Below are 16,186 nucleotides of genomic sequence, written 5' to 3' on the forward strand. Positions count from 1 at the left end.
GAATTTGGAAAAGCCCAAGTCACTTTCCTTGGCCATACAATTGGACAGGGTCGAATGGTCCCATGGGATGTGAAAATGAAAGTTATTCGGGAGTTTCCGATACCCTCGACACGACGGGAAATAATCCGATTTCTTGGTATGAGTGGATTTTACCAGAAATTTGTACCAAATTTTAGCAGTGTGGTCTCTCCACTGATGGACTTGCTCAAGAAGCATAACAAATTCAATGGACAGCGGACTTTCAACAGGCATTTGACTGCCTGAAAGCTGTGATCACCAATGCTCCTGTATTGGAGAATTGCAAGGGACTCTGTGGTCAGATTGAACTAAAGTATCTGATTCTGAAGAGAAATGCCGAGGAGAACGCTGGGCAGCACGGTAGTATTGTGGTTAGCACAATTGCTTCACAGCTCCAGGGTCCCAGGTTCGATTCCGGCTTGGGTCACTGTCTGTGCGGAGTCTGCACATCCTCCCTGTGTGTGCGTGGGTTTCCTCCGGGTGCTCCGGTTTCCTCCCACAGTCCAAAGATGTGCAGGTTAGGTGGATTGGCCTTGCTAAAATTGCCCTTAGTGTCCAAAATTGCCCTTAGTGTTGGGTGGAGTTACTGGGTTATGGGGATAGGGTGGAGGTGTTGACCATGGGTGGGGTGCTCTTTCCAAGAGCCGGTGCAGACTCGTGGGCTGAATGGCCTCCTTCTGCACTGTAAATTCTATGAGAAGAGGAATGGATGGATCATGCAGAGACTTTGTTCAAAGAGACTGTCAATCGAGAAGGATTTCGGTTGGAGGAAGAAGAACAAAGAAAAATGGACTATATTATTAAACCTGTTTGCGTGTGTTGGTTTTTTTTAAAAACGAAAAGGTATATTTACTGTGTACATTCCTTAGTGGATGGTGCAAAAGTGAAAAATGAAACCATCTTGAAGTTGATGGTTTATTTTTTTTTCTTGTGGGGAGGTGGCATGTGAGAGTGCCTTTAAGAAATGGATGTTGAAGCAATGTACCTTTAAGAAATGCAGTGATGTCAGAGTGTGGGTGGAGCTGGACTTTAGATCAGTCATTTTTGCAGTTTTTTAGTTTCGGTTTGAAAAGAGCTTGGCTGTGTCTGTGTTTGCAGTGAGCTGGATCTTCTGTGATCTCTGCATGAAAGACTATCTCTGGATCATTTGGGTGATTTAAACTCATAATAGTAAAGCCTTTAACCTGATGTGTTTCTGTTTAAAGGTGTTATGTCTCATGGATGTTGAAAGGAATAACTGAAGGATTATTGAGTGTTGTAATATTTTCAGGATTATCTTTGAAGTAAGGGGTGTTAAGAGATCCAATGTTTATTTAAAAAGGTTAAGTTGAGTTCATGGAATAAACATTGTTTTGTGTTTAAAAACCATTTGTCCATAATTGCTGTATCACACCTGGGGAACAAGCCGCGTGCTCGGAAAAGCAACAAATACATTAAAGGAGGAGGTTGGTTGAACTCCATGAAACATTTTGGGGTTCTGAAAACACCTCTTCCATAACAATATGTATCCCCATGTATATCCCATAGAAATGTATATCCTGATGGACAACAGCGTGGGTTCAATTCCCGTACGGATTAGGTTATTCATGAAGGCCCCGCCTTCTCAACCTTGCTCCTCGCCTGAGGTGTGGTGACCCTCAGGTAAAATCACCACCAGTCAGCTCCCCCCCCTCAAAGGGGAAAGCAGCCCATGGTCATCTGGGACTGTGGGGACTTTACTTTATATAAATGTAGTCTTTTATATTTTCTTTCTGGAATTATGCAATCTATGAACGATTTTAAATCAATTGTTTATTTTGAAATAATTGCCTCATGAGGAAAATAATCCTTTTTATGTCAGAAGCTACTTTCATTCTTTTAAATAAAGGCTCCAACTATTTTAATGTTTGTTTATTGCTGACAAAATACACATCTGTCAAAGCTTTTCATCTTGTAACCATCAGGGCAGTTGGACAGTTGACACTAACAGGATGTTCGCATCAAGCCAAAAAGACATTGGGGGGATTCTCCAGGTCTGCTAGAGAGCAGTACGGTTTACGATGGCCCAATCAGGCAAAGAACAGGTTTCACGCTGGGAGTCAAACCCGTTGGAAGTTTCCTGGCCGGCCCCGATGGGGTTCCACCCAGACCTGGCGGGAACACGCAAGGTCCTCAGATGTATTATTCTGAATGGAATTGTAAGTTTGGAAGCTCTAATCAGCAGCCTCTCTTCTGAAGCACCCACCTGCCCACATCCGGCAGTAACGCGGACATAATTTTGTGCAAGTCCTCAAAAACGGGGCCCTGATGCTATGGACTCTAAGGGGAGCAAGGGGGTAGGTGCCCATCCAAATTTAAGTTGGCTTGCAGAGGGGGGTTTGCTTGCTGACCTGGGAGTAGTGGGGCTCGCTTTGGTGGGAAGGGGTTGAACCCGGCGGGGGGTCCCTCCTTGATGGGGTACCATGACTCAGCCTCTTCATGGTGCAGTTAACAACTCACTCCTTATGTAACTTTCAGACACAAGGTGGCGATAGTGCTGCATGCAGTCAGTTTCATTGAAGTGCTGGGAGGTCTCCTGGTCATGTTCCTGAACTTCATATTCGGTTATGAAACTGGGCAAGTGGTTGAAGTATCAGTGGGAGCAGAAATGATCATAACTTCGATAGATTCAAGGTTGTTATGGAAAAGAACAAGGATGTGTCTGAAATCAAAGTTATAAACTGGGTGAAGGCAAATTTTAATAAGACCAGATATGATTTTGCCAGCGTGGACTGGGAGCAGACACCTTCAGATAAATCTGCACAACAGTGGGACGCATTCAAAAATAAACAGGGAGAGTACAGGACCAACACGTTCCAATCAGGAAATAGGGTGACGAGTCCCGGTGACAGCCCAGCCATCAGCTAAGTAGTCGCACGAAAGGCGGCTCCCATCTGGAAACTTATTTTTGGACTTTTTTGACCCGAAGAACGGGCACCAAATCTGTAAAAAACCAAACTAACCGACCCCCCATCAACACCCGGGGTGGGGGGTGAGGGGGAGGGGTGGACTTGGAATGCCGACCAACCATGGTGGACCCAGCAGATCCCCAGCCCCGTCCCAGTCGTCGACGAAGAAACTGACGGAGTTCATCACGACAGAACTCCAGAAGCACAGAGAGGCAGTAAAGGAGGACCTATTGTCAGCGATGGAGATGACAATCGAGGCCATGCTGGCTCCCATATGGGGAACAATGGACAGGGTGTAATGACAACTGGAGGCCCGAGGAGCGATGATCCGGGAAGTGGAGAAAGCAGTCACTAAGATTTGGACTTGATTTATTGTCACATGTACCGATGTATAGTGAAAAGTATTGTCCTGTGTATAGTCCAGACAATTCATTCCATACATGAAAAAACATAGGACATACGATAAATACACAATGTAAATACATAGACACAGGCATCGGGTGAAGCATACAGGACTGTAGTACTACTCAGTAGAGAAGATGTGTGAAGAGATCAGTTCAGTCCATAAGAGGGTTATTCAGGAGTCTGGTAACAGCCGGAAAGAAGCTGTTTTTAAGTCTATTAGTGCGTGTTCTCAAGACTTTTGTATCTCCTGCCCAATGGAAGAAGTTGGAAGAGTGAATAACCTGGGTGGGAGGGGTCTGTGATTATGCTACCCACTTTCCCAAGACAGCAGGAGATGTCAATGGATGGGAGGCAGGTTCGTGTGATGGACTGGGCTGTGTTCACGACTCTCTGAAGTTTCTTGCGGTCTTGGGCCGAGCAGTTGCCATACCAGGCTGTGATGCAGCCCGATAGGATGCTTTCTATGGTGCATCTGTAAAAGTTGATAAGAATCAATGTGAACATGCCGAATTTCCTGAGGAAGTGTAGAAGCTGTTGTGCTTTCTTGGTGGTAGCGTCGACGTGGGTGGACGGGGACGGATTGTTGGTGATGTGCACACCGAGGAATTTGAAGCTGCTAACCATCTCCACCTCGGCCCCGTTGATGCTGACAGGGGTGTGTACGATACTTCGCTTCCTGAAGTCAATGACTAGTTCCTTAGTTTTGCTGGCATTGAGGGAGAGATTGTTGTCGTTACACCACTCCACTAGGTTCTCTATCTCCTTCCTGTTTTCTGACCCACTACCATCGCGTCATCAACAAACGTGTAGATGGAGTTAGAGCCAAATTTTGCCACACAGTTATGTGTACAGGGAGTATAGCAGGGGACTAAGTACTTAGCCTTGCGGGCCCCGGTATTGAAGACCATTGTGGAGGAGGTGTTGTTGTTCATTCTTACTGATTGTGGTCTATGGGTCAGGAAGTCGAGGATCCAGTTGCAGAGGGAGGAGCCAAGTCCTAGGTTTTGGAGTTTTGATATGAGCTTGGTTGGGGTCATGGTGTTGAAGGCGGAGCTGTAGGCAATGGATAGGACTCTGATGTACAAAGACAAAAAAAATGGACCCGCTTGAGGCGAAGATAATGGGGTTGGCAGTGACTCAAAAGACTCTAAAGGCCAAGATGGACGCCGGGAGAACAGGTACAGGCGTCAAAACCTCCGGATTGTCGAACTATCAAAGAGCACAAAAGGTAGGAGCCCAAACCAGTTTGTATCGAAGATGCTCAGGAAACTGGTTGGCGAAGAGGGCTTCACCAAACCCCCAGAAGCAGACGGGGCCGACAGGTCGCTCCGCCAAATGCCGAGGCCGGGGGAACGACCTTGGCCAATAATTGCAAGACTGCACAAGTAACAAGACAAAGAACAAATCCGGCGTTGGGCGAGGAACGCGCGGTCTTGCGAATGGGAAGGACTCACTATCCGTGTCTATCAGGACATTGGAGCGGACCTGGCCAAGCGGTGAGCGGTGTTCAATGGGGCTAAAACTGCACTCTTTAAGGATAAGGTGTGATTCTGAAAGCTATACCGGAGATAGTTTGGGACACTTACAAAGACAGGCACCATTACTTCAACATGCCTGAGGAGGCAAATTACTTTGTGCAGAGGAATGGACTTGGTGGGAAGATTTAAAACAGAAATGAGGAAGGATTGCTTCACTCAAAGAGTCATGAATCTCTGGAGTTCTCTACCCCAGAGCGCAGTGGACACTGTGACACGAAACAAATTTGAGGCGATAGATAGGTTTTTAATTTGAGGGATGAAGGGTTTCAGGGAGCGAGCAAGATGGAGATGAGATCAGCGGTGCAGGCTCAAGGGGCTGAATTGTCTATCACCAGAAATAGAGACAGAGAGGTCCAAACTTTCCACCCCACCAGCCTCTGCATTCAAAGGATTATCCTCTATCTTTTACATCACACTCTAGCATGATACTACCACAAAACACATTTTCCCTTCTCCTGCCCCATAAGCTTTCCACAGGCACCACTCCTTCTGTGACACCCTAGTCCACGCCTCCACCACACCCAAGTCCCATCCCCTTCCCACCAACCTTTTCCAGCAGTCGCAGAAGGTGCAAACCTGCACCTTTACCTCCTCCCTCCTCGCCATTGAAGGCCCCAAATACTCCTTTTAGGTTAAGCAGCGTTTCACTTGGGCAGCACGGTAGCTTTGTGGATAGCACAATTGCTTCACAGCTCCAGGGTCCCAGGTTCGATTCCGGCTTGGGTCACTGTCTGTGCGGAGTCTGCACGTCCTCCCCGTGTGTGCGTGGGTTTCCTCCGGGTGCTCCGGTTTCCTCCCACAGTCCAACGATGTGCAGGTTAGGTGGATTGGCCGTGATAAATTGCCCTTAGTGTTGGGTGGGGTTACTGGGTTATGGGAATAGGGTGGAAGTGTTGACCTTGGGTAGGGTGCTCTTTCCAAGAGCCGGTGCAGACTCGATGGGCCGAATGGCCTCCTTCTGCACTGTAAATTCTATGATAATCTATGATAACCGGGAATGTACAAAACTATGGATCTCTATAAATGGTGGGGGAGGGGGTCCATTGTGTATGGGACTGCTTCCTTTACCGTTTATTCTTTTTCTATTGGTTAATTTTGTGTTGGGGTTTGGGGGATCAGACGGGTTGGGATTATTGGACTCCTCTCCCCGGGGTGGGGGGGAGGCACACTAACGAACATGCTGATGAACAGGAGTAACACGCGGTAGGAGGCTGCGGTGGGTCTCCCGAGAATGAGGGAGCGACTGGCAGGGGAGGGGGGTCCAGGGGTCAATGGGTAAGGTGGGGTCAGGAAAGGCAGAGGGGTGGGGGGAGGGGGGGCGATAGAGATCACACAATCGGAAAGGTTCAGGGGAGCACTGGGTAGCTTAAGTGGGGAGGGGAGGGTTGAATGCTGGTCACACTGGTCACATGTGGAGATGGGTGAAGGGGGAAGGTGGTGGTGCCATCTTGGACAGCCCAAGAACAAACCCGGGCATGCAGGGGCAGTCCACGAGGCAAACATGGCTACCCCCATACGAGGGGGGGGGGGGGGGAGAGCAGAAACCCCTGACAGGATAGTTACAAGGAATGTGACGGAACTCATCGGCCCAGTCAAAAGGTCCTGAGCCTGCCCCAACCTAAAAAGCCTCAGGGTTGACGGCATCTTTCTCCAGGAGACGCACCTAAGAGCCAAATCCCAGATAGAACACAGAACATTACAGCGCAGTACAGGCCCTTCGGCCCTCGATGTTGCGCCGACCTGTGAAACCACTCTAAAGCCCATCTACACTATTCCCTTATCGTCCATATGTCTATCCAATGATCATTTGAATGCCCTTAGTGTTTGCGTGTCCACTACTGTTGCAGGCAGGGATTTCCACGCCCTTACTCCTCTCCGAGTAAAGAACCTACCTCTGACATCTGTCCTATATCTATCTCCCCTCAATTTAAAGCTATGCCCCCTCGTGCTAGACATCACCATCCGAGGAAAAAGGCTCTCTCTGTCCACCCTATCCAATCCTCTGATCACCTTGTATGCCTCAATTAAGTCACCTCTTAACCTTCTTCTCGCTAACGAAAACAGCCTCAAGTCCCTCAGCCTTCCCTCATAAGATCTTCCCTCCATACCAGGCAACATTCTGGTAAATCTCCTCTGCACCCTTTCCAATGCTTCCACATCCTTCCTATAATGCGGCGACCAGAATTGCACGCAATACTCCAAATGCGGCCGCACCAGAGATTTGTACAGCTGCAACATGACCTCATTGCTCTGAAACTCAATCCCTCTACCAATAAAAGCTAACACACTGTACGCCTTCTTAACAACTCTCTCAACCTGGGTGGCAACTTTTTGGGATCTATGTACATGGACACCGAGATCTCTCTGCTCATCCACACTGCCAAGAATCTTACCATTAGCCCAGTACTCTGTCTTCCTGTTATTCCTTCCAAAATGAATCACCTCACACTTTTCTGCATTAAACTCCATTTGCCACCTCTCAGCCCAGCGCTGCAGCTTATCTATGTCACTCTGTAACTTGTAACATCCTTCTGCACTGTCCACAACTCCACCGACTTTAGTGTCATCTGCAAATTTACTCACCCATCCTTCTACTCCCTCCTCCAGGTCATTTATAAAAATGACAAACAACAGTGGCCCCAAAACAGATCCTTGTGGTATACCACTAGTAACTGGACTCCAGTCTGAACATTTCCCATCAACCACCACCCTTTGTCTTCTTCCAGCTAGCCAATTTCTGATCCAAACTGCTAAATATCCCTGAATCCCATGCTTCCATATTTTCTGCAGTAGCCTACCGTGGGGAATCTTTACTGAAATCCATATACACCACATCAACTGCTTTACCCTCATCCACCTGTTTTGTCACCTTCTCAAAGAACTCAATAAGGTTTGTGAGGCACGACCTACCCTTCACGAAACCGTGTTGACTATGTCTAATCAAATTATTCCTTTCCAGATGATTATACATCCTATCTCTTATAAACCTTTCCAAGATTTTGCCCACAACAGAAGTAAGGCTCACTGGTCTATAGTTACCGGGGTTGTCTCTACTCTCCTTCTTGAACAAGGGGACACTATTTGCTATCCTCCAGTCTTCTGTCACTATTCCTGTTGACAAAGATGACTTAAAGATCAAAGCCAAAGGCTCAGCAATCTCCTCCCTAGCTTCCCAGAGAATCCTAGGATAAATCCTATCTATTTTCACCCTTTCCAGAATTGTTAACACCTCCTCCTTACGAACCTCAAGCCCTTCTAGTCTAGTAGCCTGAATCTCAGTATTCTCCTTGACAACATTGTCTTTTTCCTGTGTGAATACTGACGAAAAATATTCATTTAGCACCTCTCCTATCTCCTTGGACTCCAAGCACAACTTCCCACTACTGTCCTTGACTGGCCCAGCTCTTACCCTCGTCATTCTTTTATTCCTGACATATCTATAGAAAGCTTTAGGGTTATCCTTGATCCTACCTGCCAAAGACTTCTCATGTCCCCTCCTGGCTCTTCGTAGCTCTCTCTTTAGGTCCTTCCTAGATAACTTGTAACTCTCGAGCGCCCTTATTGAACCTTCATGTCTCATCTTTACATAAGCCTCCTTCTTTCTCTTGACAAGTATTTTGACTGCTTTAGTAAACCACGGTTCCCTTGCTCGACCACTTCCTCCCTGCCTGACAGGGACATACTTATCAAGGACACGCAATAGCTGTTCCTTGAACAAGCTCCACATTTCCATTGTGCCCATCCCCTGCAGTTTTCCTCTCCATCTGATGCATCCTAAGTCTTGCCTCATCGCATCATAATTGCCTTTCCCCCAGATATAACTCTTGCCCTGTGGTATATACCTATCCCTTTCCATCACAAAAGTAAACGTAATCGAATTGTGGTCACTATCACCAAAGTGGTCACCTACCTCCAAATCTAACACCTGTCCTGGTTCATTACCCAGTACCAAATCCAATATGGCCTCGCCTCTCGTTGGCCTATCTACATACTGTGTCAGGAAACCCTCCTGCACTCATTGGACAAAAACGGACCCATCTAAAGTACTCGAACTATAGCGTTTCCAGTCAATATTTGGAAAGTTAAAGTCCCTCATAACAACTACCCTGTTGCTTTCGCTCCTGTCCAGAATCATCTTTGCAATCCTTTCCTCTACATTATAACAATATTAGGCAGGAACTGAAGAACATAGATTGGGGGCGGATGTTTGAGGGCAAATCAACATCTGACATGTGGGAGGCTTTCAAGTGTCAGTTGATAGGAATACAGGACAGGCATGTTCCTGTGAGGAAGAAAGATAAATACGGCAATTTTCGGGAACCTTGGATGACGAATGATATTGTAGGCCTCGTCAAAAAGAAAAAGGAGGCATTTGTCAGGGCTAAAAGGCTGGGAACAGACGAAGCCTGTGTGGCATGTAAGGAAAGTAGGAAGGAACTTAAGCAGGGAGTCAGGAGGGCTAGAAGGGGTCATGAAAAGTCATTGGCAAATAGGGTTAAGGAAAATCCCAAGGCTTTTTACACTTACATAAAAAGCAAGAGGGTAGCCAGGGAAAGGGTTGGCCCACTGAAGGATAGGCAAGGGAATCTATGTGTGGAGCCAGAGGAAATGGGCGAGGTACTAAATGAATACTTTGCATCAGTATTCACCAAAGAGAAGGAATTGGTAGATGTTGAGCCTGGAGAAGGGGGTGTAGATAGCCTTAACATTGAGATCCAAAAAGACGAGGTGTTGGGTGTCTTAAAAAATATTAAGGTAGATAAGTCCCCAGGGCCGGATGGGATCTACCCCAGAATACTGAAGGAGGCTGGAGAGGAAATTGCTGAGGCCTTGACAGAAATCTTTGGATCCTCGCTGTCTTCAGGGGATGTCCCGGAGGACTGGAGAATAGCCAATGTTGTTCCTCTGTTTAAGAAGGGTGGCAGGGATAATCCCGGGAACTACAGGCCGGTGAGCCTTACTTCAGTGGTAGGGAAATTACTGGAGAGAATTCTTCGAGACAGGATCTACTCCCATTTGGAAGCAAATGGACGTATTAGTGAGAGGCAGCACGGTTTTGTGAAGGGGAGGTCGTGTCTCACTAACTTGATAGAGTTTTTCGAGGAGGTCACTAAGATGATTGATGCAGGTAGGGCAGTAGATGTTGTCTATATGGACTTCAGTAAGGCCTTTGACAAGGTCCCTCATGGTAGACTAGTACAAAAGGTGAAGTCACACGGGATCAGGGGTGAACTGGCAAGGTGGATACAGAACTGGCTAGGCCATAGAAGACAGAGGGTAGCAATGGAGGGATGCTTTTCTAATTGGAGGGCTGTGACCAGTGGTGTTCCACAGGGATCAGTGCTGGGACCTTTGCTCTTTGTAGTATATATAAATGATTTGGAGGAAAATGTAACTGGTCTGATTAGTAAGTTTGCAGACGACACAAAGGTTGGTGGAATTGCGGATAGCGATGAGGACTGTCTGAGGATACAGCAGGATTTAGATTGTCTGGAGACTTGGGCGGAGAGATGGCAGATGGAGTTTAACCTGGACAAATGTGAGGTAATGCATTTTGGAAGGGCTAATGCAGGTAGGGAATATACAGTGAATGGTAGAACCCTCAAGAGTATTGAAAGTCAAAGAGATCTAGGAGTACAGGTCCACAGATCACTGAAAGGGGCTACACAGGTGGAGAAGGTAGTCAAGAAGGCATACGGCATGCTTGCCTTCATCGGCCGGGGCATTGAGTATAAGAATTGGCAAGTCATGTTGCAGCTGTATAGAACCTTAGTTAGGCCACACTTGGAGTATAGTGTTCAATTCTGGTCGCCACACTACCAGAAGGATGTGGAGGCTTTAGAGAGGGTGCAGAAGAGATTTACCAGAATGTTGCCTGGTATGGAGGGCATAAGCTATGAGGAGCGATTGAATAAACTCGGTTTGTTCTCACTGGAACGAAGGAGGTTGAGGGGCGACCTGATAGAGGTATACAAAATTATGAGGGGCATAGACAGAGTGGATAGTCAGAGGCTTTTCCCCAGGGTAGAGGGGTCAATTACTAGGGGGCATAGGTTTAAGGTGAGAGGGGCAAAGTTTAGAGTAGATGTACGAGGCAAGTTTTTTACGCAGAGGGTAGTGGGTGCCTGGAACTCACTACCGGAGGAGGTAGTGGAGGCAGGGACGATAGGGACATTTAAGGGGCATCTTGACAAATATATGAATAGGATGGGAATAGAAGGATACGGACCCAGGAAGTGTGGAAGATTGTAGTTTAGTCGGGCAGTATGGTCGGCACGGGCTTGGAGGGCCGAAGGGCCTGTTCCTGTGCTGTACATTTCTTTGTTCTTTGTTGTTGTTATCACTGGAACTTTTCGGAGGCCTATAGAAAACCCCTAACAGGGTAAACTCTCTTTTCCTGTTTCTACCCTCAGCCCATACTACCTCAATCGACGAGTCCTCATCAAACATCCTTTCTGCCACCGTAATACTGTCCTTGACTAACAATGCCACCCTTCCCCTCTTTTACCACCTTCCCTGAGCATACTGAAATATCTAAACCCCGGCACCTGCAACAACCATTCCTGTCCCTGCTCTATCCATGTCTCCGAAATGGCCACAACATCGAAGTCCCAGGTATCAACCCATGCCGCAAGTTCACCCACCTTATTCCGGATGCTCCTGGCATTGAAGTAGACACACTTTAAACCACCTTCCTGCCTGCTGGTACACTCCTGCAACTTTGAAACCTAGCTCATGATGATGGAAAGGAAAGCTGGATGGAACAGGCAGATCCAGGCGAGCTTCGACATGAGGGCAAAGGGGGAGGGCAGTATTATTTAGCACGTAGCCTTTGGGGTGACCAACATGTTGACAGTCCCAGGGGGACTGTACATAATGGTGAGTGAGGTCTTGGAAGGGGTCCCGTGGTCTCAGTGAATGTGTACGTCACAAACTGGGGTTCGCCAAAAGACAATGAGCGAGATTAGGGGCAGCACGGTAGCATAGTGGTTAGCACAATTGCTTCACAGCTCCAGGGTCCCAGGTTCGATTCCCGGCTTGGATCACTGTCTGTGCGGAGTCTGCATATCCTCCCCGTGTGTGCGTGGGTTTCCTCCGGGTGCTCCGGTTTCCTCCCACAGTCCAAAGATGTGCGGGTTAGATGGATTGGCCATGCTAAATTGCCCTTAGTGTCCAAAATTGCCCTTAGTGTTGGGTGGGGTTACTGGGTTATGGGGATAGGGTGGAGGTTTTCGGCACAACATCGTGGGCCGAAGGGCCTGTTCTATGCTGTATTTTTCTATGTTCTATGTGTGGACCGTGGGTAGGGTGCTCTTTCCAAGAGCCGGTGCAGACTTGATGGGCAGAATGGCCTCCTTCTGCACTGTAAATCCTATGATAGATTCTCCGTTTCCGATGCTGACTCCAGGACAGACTCAGTGGATTTCTATGACAGAAATTTTTCATCGGTCCCAGAGAAATTCCGGAACCGTTAATGGACGAGCACCGGATCAACGTGGAACACGAGCGATTCCCATGGAAATCCAGGTCCAATTCGCCGGGGTCAGGATTGACACTCAAGAGGCTGACAAGCTGCAGCAACATAGCAGCTCCCCTCACACACTCCCCTCCCCCCACACACTCCCCTCCCCTCACACACGCCCCACACACACACACTCAAACACACACACACTCCCCACACACACACACCACACCACACACCCCACACACACACACTCCCCCACACACACACACACCCCCCACACACACACACACACCCCCCCCACACACACACACACCCCCACACACACACCACACCTCCCCACACACACCACACACCCCCCCACACACACACACACACCCCCACACACACACACACACTCCCCACACACACACACTCCCCCCCACACACACACACTCCCCACACACACACCCCCACACACACACACTCCCCACACACCCACACTCCCCACACCCAACACCCCCTCACACACACCCACTCCCCCCACACACACCACCCCCACACACACACCACTCTCCCCACCACACCCCACACCCCCACACACCCACACCCCCACACACACACACTCCCCCACACACATACACTCCCCCACACACACAATCCCCTCACACACACACTCCCCACACACACACACACTCCCCCCACCACACACACTCCCCCCCACACACACACTCCCCCCACACACACACACTCCCCCCACACACACACTCCCCCCCACACACACTCCCCCCCACACACACCACCCCCACACACACACACTCCCCACACACACACACCCCCACCCACCACACCACCCCCACACACACACATTCCCCACACACACACTTCCCCACACACACACACTCCCCACACACACACACCTCCCTCACACACACACCCCCCTCACACACACACTCCCCACACACCCACACTCCCACACACCCACACTCCCCACACACACACACTCCCCCACACACACACACCCCACACACACACACTCCCTCACACACACACTCCCACACACACACACACACTCCCCCCACACACAACACTCCCCCCACACACACACACACCCCCCCACACACACACTCCCCCCACACACACACTCCCCACACACACACACTCTCCACACTCACACACTCCCTCACACACACACTCCCCACATACCCACCACTCCCCACACAACACCCACACTCCCCACACACACACACTCCCCACACTCACACACCCCCAACACACACACTCCCCTCACACACACACTCCCCCACACACCACACACACTCCCCCACACACACACCCCCCCCACACACACTCCCCCCACACACACACCCCCACACACACATACTCCCCACACACACACACACCCCCACACACACACACTCCCCACACACACACACTCCCCACACACACACACTCCCCACACAAACACACTCCCCACACAAACACACTCCCCAACACACACACACTCCCCCCACACACACACCCCCACACATACACACACCCCCACACACACTCCCCACACACACACACTCCCACACACACACACACTCCCCACACACACACACTCCCCCACACACACACACTCCCCACACACACACACACTCCCAACACACACACACTCCCAACACACACACACTCCCCACACACACACACTCCCCCACACCACACACACTCCCCACACACACACCCCCCACACACACCACTCCCCACACACTCCCCACACACACCCCCACACACACACACTCCCCACACACACCCACCACCCCACACACACACACTCCCCCCACACACACACTCCCCCACCACACTCCCCACCCCTCACACACTCCCCTCACACACACTCCCCCACCCTACACACTCCACTCCCCTACACACCCCCACCCCCACAACACCCCCTCCCCACACTACTCCCCCCCCACAAAACCCCCTCCCCCACACACACCCCCCTTCCCACACACACTCCCCTCCCCACACACACTCCCCTCCCAACCACACTCCCCCTCCCCACCACACTCCCCTCCTCACCCACACTCCCCACCCCACCCACACTCCCCATCCCCACGCACACTCCCCACCCCACACACACTAACCACACACCCCCCTCACACAGTCCCCCACACACCCCCCTCACACACCCCCTCACACACCCCCCTCCCCCACACAACCCCCCTCCCCCACACAATCCCCACCCCCCACACAACCCCCCCCCCACAACCACCCCTCCCCCACACCCCACCCCTCACACCCCTCCCCTCACACCTCCCCCACACACACTCCCCACACACACCCCCACACACACACCCCCTCACACCCACCCCCCACCCACACTCCCCTCACACACCCCCACACACCCACACTCCCCACACACACACACCCCCACACACACCCCCCACACACACTCCCCTCACACACACCCCCCTCACACACACTCCCCACACACACACCCCCTCACACACCCCCACACACCACACTCCCCCTCACACACACTCCCCTCACACCACCCCCTTCACACACACCCCCCACACACACTCCCCACACACACACTCCCCTCACACACACTCCCCCACACACACTCCCCTCCCTTACACACTCCCCTCCCACACACACCCCCCCACACACTCTCCCCCCCACACACACTCCCCTCCCACACACATCCCTCCCCACACACACTCCCCTCCCCACACACACTCCCCTCCCCACACACATTCCCCTCCCCACACACATCCCCTCCCCACACACAACCCCTCCCCACACACAATCCCCTCCCCACACACACTCTCCCACCACACACTCCTCCCACACACACTCGCCCCACACACACCCCCTCCTCACCCACTCCCCACACACACCTCCCCTCCCCTCACACACTCCCCACACACACTCCCCCACACAAATCCCCTCCCTCACACAAATCCCACACACTCCCCTCCCCTCACACACTCCCCTCACACACTCCCCTCCCCCACACACAGCCACACACACACAATCCCCACACCACTCCCCACACACACCCCCCACACACTCACTCCCCTCCCCTCACACACTCCCAACACACACACTCCCCTCCCCCACATACCCCCCTCCCCACACACACTCCCTCCCCTCCCCCCTCACACTCCCCACACACACTCCCCACACACACTCCCCCACACACTCCCTCCCAACAAACTCCCCACACACTCCCCACACTCCAACACCCCACACACTCCCACACACACTCCCCACACACACTCCCCTCCCCACACACACTCCCCACACACTATCCCTCCCCACACACACTCTCCTCCCCTCACACATTCCCTGCACACTCTCCCTCCTCACACACACTCCCCACACACACTCCATCCCCACACACACTCCACTCCCCACACACACTCTCCATACACCCTCCCCTCCCCATACACACCCCTTCCCCACACACACTCTCACCCCTCCCCCACTCACTCCCCCTCACACTCCCCCACACACTCCCGCCCCACATACACTCCCCTCCCCACACACACACACTCCCCTCCCTCACACACACACCCCTCCCCTCACACACACACCCCTCCCCCACACTGTCCACTCCCCTCACACACACTCCCCTCCCCACACACACTTCCCGTACACACTCCCCTCACACACACTCCCCTCACACACACTCCCCTCACACACACTCGTCTTCCCCACACACACTCCCCTCACCACACACACTCCCCTCCCCACACACACTCTCCTCTCCCCACACACACCCCTCCCCACACACACCCCTCCCCACACACACTCCCCACACACACTCCCCCCACACACACACTCCCCCCACACACACACTCCCC

This window comes from Scyliorhinus torazame, chromosome 26 (genome assembly GCF_047496885.1).
Source record: "Scyliorhinus torazame isolate Kashiwa2021f chromosome 26, sScyTor2.1, whole genome shotgun sequence".
Classification (NCBI taxonomy): Eukaryota; Metazoa; Chordata; class Chondrichthyes; order Carcharhiniformes; family Scyliorhinidae; genus Scyliorhinus; species Scyliorhinus torazame.